Source organism: Canis aureus, chromosome X, assembly GCF_053574225.1.
Source record: "Canis aureus isolate CA01 chromosome X, VMU_Caureus_v.1.0, whole genome shotgun sequence".
NCBI lineage: Eukaryota > Metazoa > Chordata > Mammalia > Carnivora > Canidae > Canis > Canis aureus.
In genome coordinates this window covers 119,634,635-119,651,812 of record NC_135649.1, presented here as the reverse complement: position 1 = coordinate 119,651,812, position 17,178 = coordinate 119,634,635, and the positions used below count along the sequence as shown (strand labels likewise).

Sequence of the window (17,178 nt, the reverse complement as noted above, 5' to 3'; positions counted from 1 at the left end):
TAATGTATTTGTTGCTTTGGATAAAGTTGAAATTCTTGATATATACAAACTTTTTCCATCCATCCATCAATCCATCTTCCTTCCTTCCTTCCTTCCTTCCTTCCTTCCTTCCTTCCTTCCTTCCTTCCTATCGAAACATCATGGACACAGAAAAGTACCTGTGAATCAAGCTGTCCGCTTTGGCAGTCTAGGGAATACATTATAGCCTGCTCTGTCCTACTTTGTTTCTCTGCTCAAGACTCAGGTTACAAATCCCCAGCCAAAGATAATTCATGGTGCTTCATCATACACTGTCCAACAGACATGTCAAAGCATTGCTATAATTTTATACATTTATAAAATATAAAAAAATACATATATATTATAATCTCTCCATTGACTTATATTCTGGTTGCTTATTAGTAAAACATTTGTCCAATGCCCTGAAACAACGTTTCTGGCCAATTTTTATTAATTCTTTTTAATACATATTATGAGAATCACTGTATTTAATACCCCTATATTGAATATTTACCAATTTGTAATAAAACCATCTTTAACTGTATGTAACAGCATTCTGTATATAGTACATTAATGATTCAAATGCCTCCACATGTTGGTGTGTATGTGTACATACATATAAACATGTGGATACACACATATATAAATGTATATGTATGTATACATACATATGTGTACATATAGAATTTTAAAAAATTATCTATGATTTTGTAAACTCCATGCTCTAGCAGCAAACTATGACCACTAGTTGTATAGACTCTAAAGGATTTAATTCATTTATAGTCTATACGTAATTAACAATACTCAGCATGTTTTAATCACAGAATTTAGTTCTCCATTATTTTATACATTAATTCCCTTTCTATTCAGCAGGCATCCACTAGGGCCTGTCTTATACTCCTCTAGTTTACTGTAGAGTTTTTAAAACCCAAAAAGATTTAATAAAATACTATTTTACAAACAAGAGAATTAATTTCTATTAACTATCTGTTTGTCTAGTCTGTGGCTCATCATAAATCAAATAAAAGCATGATACCCTGGAGCAGAGAAGGACACATAATATACCCATCGTAACATGATTTTTATTACCTGCCTTTCCCTCCAGAGGAATACAGTGAGCGAATTAATGAAATCTGCTTTTATTACTGATTCATTGCATTTGAAATGAAGAAGCAACTCTGGATGTTCGAGAATTTAAATTGGAAATAGACTAGGAATTCTGAAGTTGGTTGTAGGGAAGGAACAGGGGAAGACAAAGAGGATGGTTTCTGACGAGGTGGATTTTGAAAGTGGTAGGTAGGTGGGTTAGGGGGTGGTTTGTAACCAAAGCATAAAAACCCTCAGCCTGATACTTTTAGCATGAAGTCAAGGATGGCTGTAGGAAAAGCAAATCAACTGCTAAATGCAGGCCTGTAGATTGAAGGACCCCATGGAGCCTTTAGCCCTACGTGTACCCACCAAACTGGGACAGTAGTCTAGACCCTTCTAGAAGTGGGGCACACAACATGCAGGTTATTTCCATTTCTTCCCTGCCCTCAGGATTTAGCTTTCCCTAGGATATTCCTCAGCTAGGGCAAGCAACCTTGGACAAAGCACCATAGGTTCATATTGAAAACTCCATTATGTGTGTGGAGAGGAGGTAGACAGGGGGATAGAGGCTGTAATTCAGGTTGTCTGTGTGTCCTCCGGGTTTGCTGGTACTTCTGAATGTAATGTCATTCTCTCCTGCTGGGAAGGCAAGGATGGGTATGTTTCTGCAACACAGTGTAAGACGGGCATAAGGAGGTACCTCATTAATACTTGTTGGATATATGGAAGCTGGTAAATGAATGTGTTGAATGGGATGCATGGATGGTTCATGGAATGCAGTTGGAGAAAAATGAGAAACAGTTGATCACACTGTTCTGAGGTTTTTTTAAGAGTACATATCAAACAAGGTGGTCCCTTCTGAGAAATACTGGATTGCACAAAGCCTCTGGGATCAGGTCTTAAGCTCTGTGATTCCTTGAACATTCTGCTAGACCAGAATCTTCTACCTTTGTCTACAGAACAAGACAAGCTCTAGATGATTTAGTATCTATCACCTGGTGAGTGGAGGTCCAATGAAACCCTCCCCGCTTCCCTGCTGAGCAGCCTCCCTTGTGTCAAATGTACCCACTTTCTCGCTTTCCCTTCTTGTTTGAAAGTTATGCACTTCCAGGGACGCCTGGGCGGCTCAGTCGGTTAAGCATCCAACTCTGGTTTCACCTCAGGTCATGATTTCTGGGTCATGAGACAGAGCCCTGCATTGGGCTCTGTGCTCAGCATGGAGTCTGCTTGAGATTCTTCCCCTCTCTGTTCCCCTCTGCCTCTCCCCCCTCCCAGTGCATGCTCTCTCATTCTAAAATAAATAAATAAATAAAATCTTAAAAATAATTTTAAAAGGGCAGCCCGGGAACTCAGCAGTTTAGTGCCACCTTCAGCCCAGGGCGTGATCCTGGAGTCCCGGGATCGAGTCCCACATCGGGCTCCCTGCATGGAGCCTGCTTCTCCCTCTGCCTGGGTCTCTGCCTCAATCTCTCTCTCTCTCTCTCTGTGTGTGTGTCTCTCATGAATAAATAAATAAAATCTTTAAAAAAATAATTAAAAAAAAGAAGTTAGGCACTTCTTTAAATTTAGGCAAGAGTGTATTTGGTTAAATTGCGAATGTTATAAAACCTTGCTTTATCTTGTTTCATTTTGCTCTTGGTACCTGATATTCCATCTAGATAAACACTCAATTTGACCACGTAATAAGAAATAATCATCAATGTGGCACAGGAGGGGAGTCCCAAGGCACTGGAAGTTTATGAAAGCATCAAGGAAGCAGATGTTTGGGCAGCTCTAAGAAGGGAGGTCAGAAAAGCTGATGGAGATGCTGTAAAATTTGACCCTGTCATTCTGCTAAGACCATCCCTGGTGATGGTAAAACTCATAAAGATTAATTATACTTTAAAAGCAGGTAGTCGTACAGATGGGAAAGTGAGCTTCCCAGGCTGGCATGTACAAAGAGGGTCCCAGTTACAGAGGTGAGGCCACGAAGAACTGTCAAGTGAAGCCAAATGAGTAGTTAGAGGGATCAGAGAGGATGTGTCAAGATGTGTTTCAGCATGGAAAATTTAAAACGCTGAACAAAGGTGCAGTGATCCATCACAGGGGCTGAAAAGCAGCCAGGAAGTCGAGGAGGCGACGGACGGAGTAGAGGTGCTGGAAATGATTCTAAGAGTTTTCCTCAGGGGCCACCAAGGATGTTTTGTTAAGTGTTGGGTAACCTCTGCAGGGGGAGGCCAGAGAGCATGTTAGCCTAACCTGGCGGGACTGCAGTGCATGTACGGTGCCGTTCACGTGCACCTGGAGATGACCGTCAGACAATCCAGGAACAGCCAGCTAGGAAATATAATGTAATTTTTATCATCGCCAAATAGCACATTGGGTGTGTGCTTCTCGGCAGCCGTCACAGTGACCTGCAGTTGAGATGCTGCTCAGGGATCTTCATCCACAAACTCCTACCAGTGGAAATGCTCCCACAGCCACGTGCTGACTGCGCGTCTTCACCATCTCGTGTTAACACGGTGCTTACAGCTTCACAGGTCTTCACATACATCTACTCACTTACATACGGATCCTCCACTATTCTCTGGGGCCGGTGCCAGTCTCGTTTCCCAACAAGCACACTGAGGCTCAGGGACATGTCCCAGTAAAGGTGAACAATTCCAAGGGGAGTCACGACCGCCCCACGGAAGGTCAGGCTTGGAAGGCCGTGAGCCTCACACGTCACTATTGCAGAGGAGAACGCAGCAGGTGCGTAAAGGGGAAACGTACCTTGGGGATGTCTCATAGCACACCTGGCTAAAATTGCTTCATTGTTTAAATATTTTAAAAGCACATGATTTGGGGGGGGGGGGTTCCCTGGGTGGCTCAGTGGTTCAGTGCTTGCCTTCGGCCCAGGGCGTGATACTGGAGACCCAGGATGGAGTCCCACGTCGGGCTCCCTGCATGGAGCCTGCTTCTCCCTCTGCCTGTGTCTCTGCCTCTCTCTCTCTCTCTCTGTGTGTGTCTCCCATGAATAAAATCTTTAAAAATAAATAAATAAATAAAATAAAACCACATGATTTAAAGGATGACTACAACTGAAAGTTCATACCCAATAATTTTATTGACAGGGCAAAATAGGGTGGTTTTTCTCTTCTTTTGATTCTTTGTCAGAGCAGTCTGTTTACTCTGACCTGTCAAATGCAGACGGCCTACTCTCTAGCCCGACCCGGCCCCGCTCTTTCTCTCCCTACTGCAAAGATGACCTTTTCTATCCACTTCCAAACAGTGCTTGTAAAGTGTACATTGCACCCCCCTCCCCTTTTTCCTCAGCGTCATTCCATAGCACTTTCTCATCTCGCTTCCTGAAGGGGCTCACGTCCCCGGTTTTATTTCCAACTTGTGATTCCCAGCTCCACATTTTATAGTATTTTACTTTGTGCATTCAACTACTGTAAAATGATTTCCTATTGCCTAGTTTGGGGGCATAGATTTGTAGCAATTTGCCTTGTTCTCATTTTTGTTTTTTATAGGTTCTTCCCAGAAGGCAGTTTGCTGACGTTTATAGAGTTTGGTGTATTACGGGCGAGTAAGATGTGCTTTGCATAAGGACATTCCTATCATTGTTCTCCAAGGTAATGCTGCGTAGGCTCCAGGGGCCACACCAAAATGGAGTGGGAGGTATGAATCATTTCTACTTTGATTTTTTTCAATGTATCAAAAAGGGACAAGGACATATTGTTGTGCAGCTGATAAATCCAGAAACTTTTTTTTTTTTCAAATGATGAGGAAGAGAATGCCCTGATTGTGTGCTGCATTCAGAGAAGGGAAGTTTTTGGGCAAACATCATGAATCCTCTGGCACTGTCAGAGAATATCAGATTGACTAAGGGCAGCCTCGGAGGAAGGAGAGAAAGGTGTCCTACAATCGTATGCAGTTGTCAAGAATGAATCATCCAGTAACTCTTCATATGGAGCCTCTCAGTAGGGGATATAAAAATAGAAGGAGACACTAAAAATCCACTCTGTCATTCTTTCTCCCTGCCAAACTGTTTCACCAAATACCAGATAGAAGAAACTCTGAAAATAGTGGCAAGATCAAGGTCTAGTGTTGGAAAGGAAATATTCCTGTGTAGAAATGTCTGGAAACTGGAAAAAAAAGAAAAAAGGCAAAATGCTTCCCTTGAGTTTGTTGATGCTTGACATAAACCTGTGAGAAGGCTTTCTGAGTCAACAAAGTTTATTGGGGTTTTACAGATACACACTTCCTGGACCTTCAAGAATACGTTAATTGAGAGACCATAGGATGCTATATGCCTGCCTTCTCTAGAGAATATATTACAGAGATTCCCATTTGAGTAGAGTTTCTGCAATTTTGCAAGTGAATTATTGTTCATATCCTCTACTGTCAGTCATAAAAGCCCACACAATAAGACATTCCTTGAATTTTAGTTAGGTGGACGTGACAGCGAGTGCAAGGGAAGGGAGAGACCGGTTTCTACACATAAATGTGTGTTTTCTCTTAGGAGCAAAGGATAATATACCAATGAATCTCTCTTCGGCTTATCTCTCAACAAATGTTGACCTACATTCTCCACCCAAGTTTCTCAAGCTCCTGAATATGGCTACATAGAAGCACCAAATTTTTCAGAGTTTTCTGATAGATTACATCCTAATTTATCTTTATCTTTTTGTCTTGTGGTTTACTTCATCCAAGAGTTGACTCCTAACTGTATGGTTGTCAGCAGATACGACATCAGATGAATGAACAGGCTTGTCTTTCATTGAGGTTATGCATGCCTCATTTTCCCGAGAGTCTCCAATTTCTTGAGGTGTGTAGAAATCCTTTTCTCAGTTATGTTGAGGACAATTCTAAGATGAGGCAGGCTAACTGCTCAACCCATCTTTGGGCATCCTGCAGTGGTCCATATTTTCTAGGTGGTTCAGCAAAGGGGAGACATCCACGTAATATACTATAGGTTAACAACACATATTTATGAAGAAAAACGAAACAAAAGTAAAAACAAAAGTGCAAGTGCTATCGACTGAACCATTTGGGATGGTGAAAGTTGATCGTTAAAGGATTACATCACTTAATGATTTGGAAGGGACAGATGTTCCTCTAGTATTCGTAGATGACTCAGAAATAGCTGGCAGCCAGCAGAACTGCCAGGTCACTAAATTTGAATATCTCATGTTCCCAACTTCTTTTTTCTCTTCCCAACTTCTAAATGAACCCTGACACTCTCTCATGCACTAAGTCTTTCTCCTCATCATAGACAATTGTCATCCTGATTGCTGCCATCTATATTGGGTTGAGATCAGAATTCTTCGAGGGTTTTTTTGTTTATTTGTTTTTTAGAGTAGCTGTTACCGTGAAATGACCCTGCATACCTGTTGAAAATACATATTTGGACCTAAGCCACATACTATATCTAATTCAGATATTCAGTCTTATTCCTTATTCAACTTTGGTCATGATGACAATGAGAGTGTTAATATCTGATAGTTTTCTGGGTATCTTCTTCCATGCAGACATGAAGCTGAGAACATCTCATCCACAAGTACACATCGGGGGCTCTGGGTAACCAGCACATAGGATCACAGTCACACCACAGAAGGATCTTCAGCACAATGTTGGAATATGAAAGGGATCAGACTACTCAGTGTAAAAGAGGTAAGTAAATCATGGTGCCTGTGTAAACTTAAATTATTATGCAGCTGTTAAGAATTATGTTTCCAGGGACTCCTGGGTGGCCCAGTGGTTGAGCATCTGCCTTCAGCTCAGGGTGAGGTCCCGGAGTCCCAGGATCGAGTCCTGCATGAGACTCCTACAGGAAGCCTGCTTCTCCCTCTCCCTGTGTCTCTGCCTCTCTGTGTTTTTCATGAATAAATAAATAAAATCTTAAAAAAGAAAAAGAATTATGTTTCCAATTCATGGGGTCATGGGTAAAGTTCAAAAACAGAATATTAATTTGGAAATACAGGCTGTAGCAGTATATAGAATTAAATTTAGAAAGATATATACCTGTATATCTACATGACCTATGGACACCTCTATTTACCCACATTTACACACTTCCCCCATCACACTTAGAAAAAGAAAAGGAGGGGATGGTGGCAAAAGAGTATGAAAGGAAAAATATTCAGAATCTCAAGAGATAAGAACAAATCACTATCTCAGGTAAAGACATTACCCATTACTTATATTTTCTTCTTTGCTTTTCAGATTTCTTTTTTTTTTTTTTAATATTTTATTTATTTATTCATGAGAGACACAGAGAGAGGGGCAGAGACATAGGCAGAGGGAGAGGTAGGTTCCCTGCTACTCCCTGCAGGGACCCGAATGTGTCTTGATCCCAGGACCCCAGGATGACAGCCTGAGCCAAAGGCAGAGGCTCAGTCACTGAATCACCCAGGCGCCTGCCTTTAAGGTTTCTAAAATAAAATTAAATATTATCTCAACTTGTAATTTTGTAAAAATCAAAAATATAGGATCGTGGTGAAACTGCAGATTTTCTGAGAAGCATGGGATAGGAGTCCAAACCTGCCTAGGATAAAGGAGCACTGCCCCAAGTAAGACACCCATAGTGTGCGGGTTTTCTGACTGATGTAACCCTGGAGGCTTCAGGCGACGGGATGTGAGATTCAGCGCCTGCTTTGGCTAACGGAAAGCAGGGAAATGCAAGCCTCTAAGAATCGAGATCAGGGATAAGAGGCTTCCTCTGAAGCAAGCCCAGCGTGACCGCTGCCTCCCCAGCAAGTCCCTGTTACTTAGCGTGGAGACATGGAAGTGTCACCACGTAACTCACCCGTGGAACAATACCAGCCTGCCTCAACTGAGCCCAGGAAGTCTGGTGTATCAGAAGCAAGTGAGTCTCCTCTCCAGTGGTGATTATTCCGCAGACACATGCCACGGTGTTTTGCTACCACGGTCTTCTCTGGAAGCTACTCTTGCCATGTTGGTGAGGGAACAAAGCAGCGTTCCCTTTGGATGTGTACAAAGAAAAAATAAACTGTTAAATCCATAGCTTAAATGCACACCCAAAGAGCTCTGCTTTTACGTCATTAGTGCTATTGCGCACAGCATTCTGATTCCAAGGTGGCAGTCTAGTACGAAACTTCGATGATCTCGATTATACTTCAGCAAATGCTGCCCTCTCCGTGATGTCTGACAAATGGCCCAGTTGCCACATGGCATCCGTTTGACATGGTCACCTGGGAGACCGAAGTTAAGAAAACATCGGTGTGCCTCGTAATCAGGCACCATCATTTATCAGGAACTGATCTCCAAAGATATAGAGATGGTGGTAGTGACATTTGAGGAAAGACACTGCCCGGGATCGATTTCTGTCAGCTAAAGAAAGCAAAGATATTCATTTCTTAACTTAGATGTCTCTTTGGACCAACTGTCAGGAAAATTAGACTTCTCACGCTACCTGATAAAGATGTTTGCTCCATTTTTGGAAGTTTTAAAAATTTTGTTTAAAAATTTATTTTATTTATTTGAGAGCGAGAGCAAGAGAGCGAATGAGAGAGAAGGAGCACCAGCAGGGATGAGGGGCAGAGGGAGAGGGAGAAGCAGACTCCCCGCTGAGCAGAGAGCCTGACGTCGGTCTTGATCCCAGGACCCTGAGATCATGACCTGAGCTGAAGGCAGATGCTTAACCCACTGAGCCGCCCAAGTCCTCCCCCAATTTTTTTAAATAGCTGAGATCCTTTTCTTTCACACACACAAAAGTATATAATCTTAGAAACTTGCATATATTTTAATGCTACCATTTTGACTGCTATTAAGTTAAATCTTGGAAACTGTAAAAAGCATTTAAAATTATTTAGCTGTTGTCCTTAGGTTTTAATCCCTTTCCCCGTTAATTTCTTTCTTTCTTTCTTTCTTTCTTTCTTTCTTTCTTTCTTTCTTTCTTTCTTTCTTTCTTTTCTTTCTTTCTTTCTTTCTTTCTTTCTTTCTTTCTTTCTTTCTTTCTTTCTCTTTCTTTCTTTCTTTCTTTCTTTCTTTCTTTCTTTCTTTCTTTCTTTTTAAAGATTTTATTTATTTATTCATGAGAACACACACAGAAAGAGAGAGAGAGAGAGAGGCAGAGCCGCAGGCAGAGGGAGAAGCAGGCTCCATGCAGGGAGCCCTGGGTCTCCAGGATCAAGTCCCAGGCTGAAGGCGGCACCAAACTGCTAAGCCACCCGGGCTGCCCTTTCTGTTAATTTCTGTTGTAAATATATTTTCTTATGTCTGATGATAGCACACACCTGGACAGTTTTTCTCATTGTGCTATCTCTTCTGTCCTACTTGTAAATGGTGGGCTCTCCTAACACCCCATGCACGGCCTCCATTACTCCACCAGCTGCTCTGTCTCCACATCAGTGTTATCTATCCCCATGGTCATACATCGCCTTTGTATCGAGATGAACCCCCGTTCTTGTCAGCAGCCCTGAACTCATCTCTAAAATCCTAAGTCCAACTACCTAATTGATATCTACCCTTGGATGCCTATGAGGCAACTCAAAACTAACACGTCCAACATAAAGCTGTTGATTCTGTACTGCACACAAACATACACTCTTCCCAACTTCTCCATCTCAGTAAACAGCAGGTGAACTCCCACTTACACATTTGGTTCCTGTCTTGCTGTCCCATCACACCCATTAATAGACCATATCAATAAGACTGTCCACTCCATTTTTAAATTATAGTCCAAGGGCACGTAACTGGCTCAGTCACTAAAGCATGAGACTCTTGATCTCAGGGTTGTAAGTTTGAGCCCTATATTGGGTGTGGAGATCATTTAATAATAAAATAAAATATTTTAAAATTTAATTAATTACTAAACCTGTCCAATTTCCTTCATGCCCACCACCAACACCTTACCCCTAGCTGCCACCATCTTTCATCTTTGCAGTTATAAGACCTTCCAAGGGCTCTTCCAAGACCCACTTATCCTCCTCTACAATCCAGTAATTATTAACCAAACATTCTAAATTTGGTTATAAATTATTATTCCATCTCAAGCCCCCCCACCCCTGTGCTTCCAACCACAATTAAAACAGAAGTGAAACTCATGCCTCACATGACTTGCCTTTACCTACCTGTCCAGGCTCATTCCCCACTTCTTGTCTCTCAACCATGGTGTTGCACCACTGGCTGATTGTTTTCAGCTTCTCAAACATAAGGCACAAAAAAATATTTCATAAAGTTGTTTTCAGGAGTAAAGACGGTGATATACATTGAGTACTAACAGCAATAGTCACATGGCCACTCAATACATTTATTTTTTCACACAGCATTCAATAAATATTAGCCAGGTAATATTAAGTATCCCATTATCTGGGATATGAACTAGCTTGTTTTAAATCATGTCATAATTAGGCAGTATTTCTGCCATGTGGGGACTGTATCCAATTTCTAAATCATCATTGCTGCCTCCAAACTGAAGCACGTCAGATAGCCAGCCCCTTCCTTTTATTCTCAAAAGTCTATAGTTTAGGGGCACCTGTTTAGCATCAGCCTTCAGCTCAGGCCGTGACCTGGGTCCTGGGATCGAGTCTCATATTCCTCCACAGGGACTCTGCTTCTCCCTCTGCCTGTGTCTCTGCCTCTCTCTTGGTGCCTCTCATGAATAAGTAAGTAAAATCTTTATTTAAAAAAAAGTGTATAGCTTAAAATTACCGCTCTTGCTCATGTCTTTCGGTGAACACATATACATACACATTTATGTTGGGTATTTATCCAGGAGCGGCAATGTGGGGACACAGAGTAAACATGTGTTCAACTTTGTAGATGATGGCTTCTCAAAGTTCCTTTTTCCAAATGACATGCATACACTATTTTTTAGGTCTAGTCAAATGGTTTTCAAATTAGCTATGTTGAAAAGTAATTCTTCCAGAATATAATCCATATGACAAAATGTATTTGTATTAGCTCAAAAGATTACTATAATTATGAAGAAATGTATCAGCATAAAAATTATTATGAAGAAATGCATCAGCATAAAAATTATCTAGGAATTACAAATTACATATCACTCAGCATTTGTATTATATGTATCATTATTGGGAATATCTCATTATTTTAATTGCAACCAATTACTCCGGTTGGCATAGTCACAGCAAGCAGTATTATATATTTTAGGAATAAATTAAATATATCATCTAAGCGTTCATCGTAACACTCTGCCTTCGCATTCATTAAAGGATCAAAGTTTCCATTAATGCTCACAGGAATTTTGAATCCACATAAATATATCATTAGGCTGAAGGTGAACATCTTTAAGGTAGATTTACCAGCAGTCTGGAATGTTCAAATGATGGCTAATGTGCATTTCTACTGTTAATTTATCATGTGCAGTTATGACAGGCTGCAATATCCATGTCGACTGGACCAACTGTAAGGTTTCAGGATAACTACCCTCAGATGATATTTTGTAATGGTTTTATTGGGTTTTTATTGTTGTGAATCCAGTACTTTACTATTGATTCCCTAGGTCAATAAATTATTTTCCAGTTTCTCAAAGTAGACAAATCTATTTATTCAGCGAGAGAAGTGACCATTTTGAAAACAATTTTCAATAATAATATCCTGAGTTTTAAGACAGAGTTTCAAAGATTATAGTATAAAAGTTGAATTTAGGGGCACCTGGGTGGCTCGGTTGGTTAAGCGTCTGCCTTTGGCTCAGGTCATGATCTCGAGGTCCTGGGATTGAGTCACCCCCTCATTCATGCTTTCCCTCTCACTCTGTCTCAAATAAGTAAAATCTTAAAAAAAAAAAAAAGTAAAAAAGTGAAAGTTGACCTTAATAATGCCATTCTGCTGGACTTTACCTACTGAAAGGAAAATCCTTAGAGTTCTCCCTCTATGGTTTGGTGCCCATAATTTACATAAATTTTGTTACTTTGTTTCATTAGTGATGTTTGTTCCTACTCTTTAAGCTGTATGCAGTACACTGCGCAGTTACTGCGTGCTTGATTCCTTGCTGCGGTTAACGTGCAGATCTGATCACTAGTTTTCACTTGGCATTTCTCCTTCATTGTTCAAGCAGACTCTAATTGCTCAAACCGCCAACGTTTAGCGAAATTCGTTGTCCTCCTGTCTTTTCCAACGGCTTTTGACTGGTTTTCTCTTGTTTGTGTCATTTCTTGTCTGGTGTTCAGTTGGGGCTCACTAATTTATACAGATTAAGAAGTAAATCCTACAGGAGCCTCTGGGTGGCGCAGCGGTTGAGCGGCCGCCTTTGGTTCAGGTTGTGATCCCGGGTCTGGGGATCAAGTCCCACATGGGCTCCCTGTGAGGAGCCTGCTTCTCCCTCTGCCTGTGTCTCCGCCTCTCTCTCTGTGTCCCTCATGAATTAATAAATAAAATATTTAAACACAAAAAGAAAGAAAGAAATCCTACAAAAATAAGAATACATTTAGTACAGGCTTAATATTGGGGGAAATGACTAATTTAGCATCATTTCCTAGAATCTGTGCTTTTCTTTCCCAGTATTGATTTAGAAGTAGGTAGAAAATAAAATCCATTTGGAACATGCACTAACCCTAACGTTAATATAACCTTCTTCTTGATACTATCCTAATCAACTGCCAACCCAAACCCAGTGTCTTCATCCAAAATATTACAGTCTGGATGGCTTATAAATAACAGACATTTATTTCTCACGGTTCTAAGGCTGGAAGTCCAAGATCAAGGTATGAGCAGGTGTCTGGTGAGACCTGACTTCCTGGCTTGTAGTCTTCAGGCTGTGTCCTCTCTCTGGAGACTCTTTATAAGGTCACTAATCCCATTCATGAAGTCTGCACCTCCTCCCTCACCTAATCACCTCCCAAAGGCTCCTACTTGCAAATACCATCCCACTGGGTTCTAATTTGCATTTTGGACACAAAATATTCAGTCTATAGCATCAAATTTTAAGCCATAAAACATGACCATGAAGGAATCAGAACACCATGGCTATATTTCTCTATGTTATTTCTTAGATGGATACAAACAATGGTATTTTATAAAAATTTGACATAAAATAGCTATTTCTAAAAGAGCTGTGAGTTCCAATACCTTGTCTTTGCATTATAAAAAGGTCCCATTTTTAAACATAAGAACCCTAGCAGTGTATAATTTGTCTTTATATCTTGGCTTTATATCTGGGGCAGGAGGTACAAGGGCTTTGAAGTCTGGCAAATATGAGCTTAAAACCAAGCTCTGATAAGAGACTTGAAGTCAATCACTTTACCTCTCTAATAGAATGGCTGCCATTCCATCCTCTGTAGGACATAGATAATACCATCAACAAAATTTGTAAAGTGCTTAAAGAGTGTGAGACAAACTGCCCTTATAAATGGTTGTACCAGTTTACCACCATCCAGTGCCATATGGGAATTCCACTGACTTCTCTCCTTCAGGCCCCATATCCAATCAGCTGCTAGGTCTTAGCGTCTGATCTGGAACAGAGGCAAGAATGGCTATGCAGTGGAAGCTCCAGGTGCCCAAGTGGGAAGTTTTGTGGCTGATGAGATGCTGCTGAGAATCTGGGAGCCTCTAGTCCACAGAGAACCCAAGGGTTGTATTTGGTTAAAGTTGGTCTTTACTCTAAGGGGGGAGGATCTTTGAATGTGTTCTTCCCTTTGGTTATCTGTTCTATCTTCACCCTTGCCTCCCTTTCTTCCTGTCTGGATTGGCACATGTCTACTGTTTCAAATCCCAGTATGGAACTTCTTTTTTCTCTATCACACTTCAGTTCTTTGTAAATTGCTGGTTCATCACAGACATAAATTTCTCCAGGAAGCTCGACTTCAACCTATCATTGACTAATGGTGTTCTGAGTGAAATCACATGTACTTAAATGAGAGACATCCATCCCTCCAATAGCTTTCAGCAATGTCTCTGTGTCTCCCATATACCTGGCATCTCAAACACAGGAATGGCCTCCTCTTTCTTTCTCTCTCTCCCTTCCTTCCTTCCTTCCTTTCTTTCTTCCTTCCTTCCTTTCTTCTTTCTTTTTTCTTTTTCTTTCTTTCTTTCTTTCTTTCTTTCTTTCTTTCTTTCTTTCTTTCTTTTCTTTCTTTCTTTTCTTTCTTTCTTTCTTTTCTTTCTTTCTTTCTTTCTTTCTTTCTTTCTTTCTTTCTTTCTTTCTTTTCTTTCTTTCTTTCTTTTCTTTCTTTCTTTCTTTCTTTCTTTCTTTCTTTCTTTCTTTCTTCTTTTTTCTTTCTTCTTTCTTTCTTTTAGGAATGGCCTCCACTTAACAAAAATTCTGTCATTCTCTTTGCGATATTCCCACCCTTCACCATCTTCCCCCTTCTAAGACCCCTCTCCCACCAGCCTTGGATGTTCCCCTGAATAACCCACTCTATTTGAGGACTCATGGATCATGTTTTACAGAAACAAGGCCCAACAAGACTCACTGAATGACATAAGAATGTGAGAAATAGAAAGTATACGCAGGGCTGTTTTTGCCATGACTTGAATGAACAGTGTTTACAGCTTAGTCTGTGTAGCTTCTTCCACTCCCGCCTAGAATTGGCTTCCTTTCTCTTCTTTCCTTTTTTTTAGTGAGTTTCCTCATTTCCCCAAAGACTTATTTAATCATAGATATTGTAGCACTTAATTAATTTCTATTGAGTATGGTCTCAAAATATCTCAGACTTAAATGCAGGGTCTACTGTTTTCCATCAATGACTTCCTGGCAAATATTGAGTTATTTACCCGCAGAGCAGGAAACATACACAGCCTCATTAATCTCTTCTCTGCTATCCCAAAGTCCCCCTCCTCCCAGACCTCAGTGTGAAACATATTGAGTATCCAGTCTCATATATTATTTAGAGAGTACCATTGATTTATGCAACTTTTCCTGGGTCAGAAGTCTGGTGATTCATTGGCCCCATATTCAGTTTGACTGCGGGAAGAGTAACCGTTTGTGAGAATACTCTTTCTCAATGCATGAGACTGTTGTAGTGGGTTCATCTGCTTTTGGCAAAGAAGAGCTCTCTGTAGGGATAACAACCTGAAACACATGGACTACTTGGGGAATAAACTTTCCACGGGTAGGGTAATAGCTAAAAGAATTGCAGAAGCTATTAAAGCAAAAAAGCTTTCCCAAAATGAGAGATAATCCCATCACCGATGAAGAGATTTGAAAGCAATATGGATCACATCTCTGGACCTTTCAACAACAGTGATAAACAAAGGGATAAGATATAATCATAAAGAGCTCCCATTTTTAAAACCATTTTTGTATCAGACAAGTGCCTATTCCTTACTAAGAACTCCACAATGAGCTTGTATTATGATTCTCTTGCTCATGTCCTAAAATACTGACATTAGCTCATCCGTCTTCCCGAAGTTAACTGAACAATCAAATCTTGACTTACTCTCTGTATTTTCTGATGTTTAAAAATTTTAAAATAATGCTAAAATTAAGAGTTTAGAAAGAAATGTAATGCCTTTGGAACAGGTAGGGTTCACAGCAGTCCAGGAATCCATTTGTGTATTCTGCTGGGACACTGAGGAAAAAAGAAAAGTGACCAGGGCAGTCGCCCTATGAGCTTGTCGGTGTCAGCTCTTGGCAATCACTGCAATGCTATTTCCTAGAGGAGAGTCCATATCTATGATCCACTTCAGCAGAATGTAACTGGCATAACTAATATTCTTTTTTTTTTAATATTTTTTAAATATTTTATTTATTTATTTAGGATAGTCACACAGAGAGAGAGAGAGAGAGAGAGAGGCAGAGACACAGGCAGAGGGATGAAGCAGGCTCCATGCACCGGGAGCCTGACGTGGGATTCGATCCCGGGTCTCCAGGATCGCGCCCTGGGCCAAAGGCAGGAGCCAAACCGCTGCGCCACCCAGGGATCCCATGACTAATATTCTTTATGGATTTAGGGATACAGCTCCCCAGAAAATGTTACATAAGCTATGTAACTCCTGAGTACCAAAGGAGAAATTTTAGGAGAGACTATTCTTTATAGAGAATGTTCCCACAAGCGTTGCTCAGAGATTTCAAAAGTAAAATGAGGGCCAGGGAGTGTCCTAACGAAACAGGAAAGAATTTGAATAGTGTTGATGATCCCAGATCTTGTTTTTCTGTGTTGAATTATTAGTAACGTTTGATAATGGGTAAGATTTCAGAATCTCATTTGATAACCCAATGCGACTGATCTCTATGCTGATTTTATATTAGTAGATCTGCTTTGCCTTTGTCTATAAACATAAATATGTCACATTGTGATATTTTATACATAATGATCACTTAGTTCTGTCATGTTTGTAAAGAAGAAAGGCTCAAAGTTAATGCACAAAGCACCCAACTTTAGAAACAAAAGAAAGAAATAGTGCAGATATATTTTTTTAAGGATAATTTTACCTGTCCTCTTCCGTTTTCTATTGGCGGACTTTACAACAGAATAACTCAGTAGAGACTGTGATCTCCCACTGGGGGACCACCACTCAAACAGCATCTGAAGTTCCTTTCCCCAGGGTTGGTCAGTTTCTTGAGAAAGGAGCTCTGGCTGTTCGGCACTTAGTGGGCAAGTGTGGAAAGGACTGAATATTTCATAATTTTGAATGTTGAATTTAACCTAATTCAGTCTTCTAGGTAGTGGAACTCTACCGTAACATAAAAACAATCAATAATCACACTGATGTACAACTTTGCAATGCCTTGGAAAACCGATGGGAAAATTATTCCCCATATAAAATCTCATGCCAAGCTGAATTATCAACCAACTGTGAATGTAAAATACAAGTATTTGCGGATTTTCAAAATCTCAATAATTTACCTTCTTTTCTGAGGGAAGTACTGAAGTGTGTGCTTTACCAAAAGAGAAAATACTGAGGGTAAAGACACAGGAATGGCAAAGACAAGAGATAAAACAAAGAAATCCAAAAAAAAAAAAAAAAAAAACAAAGAAATCCCAAGAGTGATGGTGAGGAGAATAAAGTATGGAAGCTACATAGCATGTCTGGAGACCAATCCAAAGTCATACAGATTTGTTTGACTATTTTTGAGAACAACAGATGTATGCTTTTGTCAGAGAGGTTGGTGATAACTCAGTAATAGATAAATAAAATAAGCAAGCAAATAACAGGCAATTACTTCTCCAGGGAAAACCAAAGAGTTGTACAAAAGGA

At 40.4% G+C, this 17,178-nt stretch overlaps 1 protein-coding gene across 4 annotated transcripts in view; it reads right to left on the bottom strand.

Annotated features, from left to right (window-relative positions):
• Positions 1-17,178, bottom strand: part of PNPLA4 (patatin like domain 4, phospholipase and triacylglycerol lipase) — a 180,617-nt gene that overhangs the window by 96,054 nt on the left and 67,385 nt on the right. The window contains exon 8 of one of the 4 annotated variants that reach the window (XR_013374663.1): positions 15,462-15,548. The exons of the other annotated variants lie outside the window; for them this stretch is intronic. The gene's annotated coding sequence lies outside the window, so the exon portion shown is untranslated. Of the gene's footprint in view, positions 1-15,461; positions 15,549-17,178 lie in introns of those variants that run through there. 4 annotated transcript variants of the gene reach the window in all.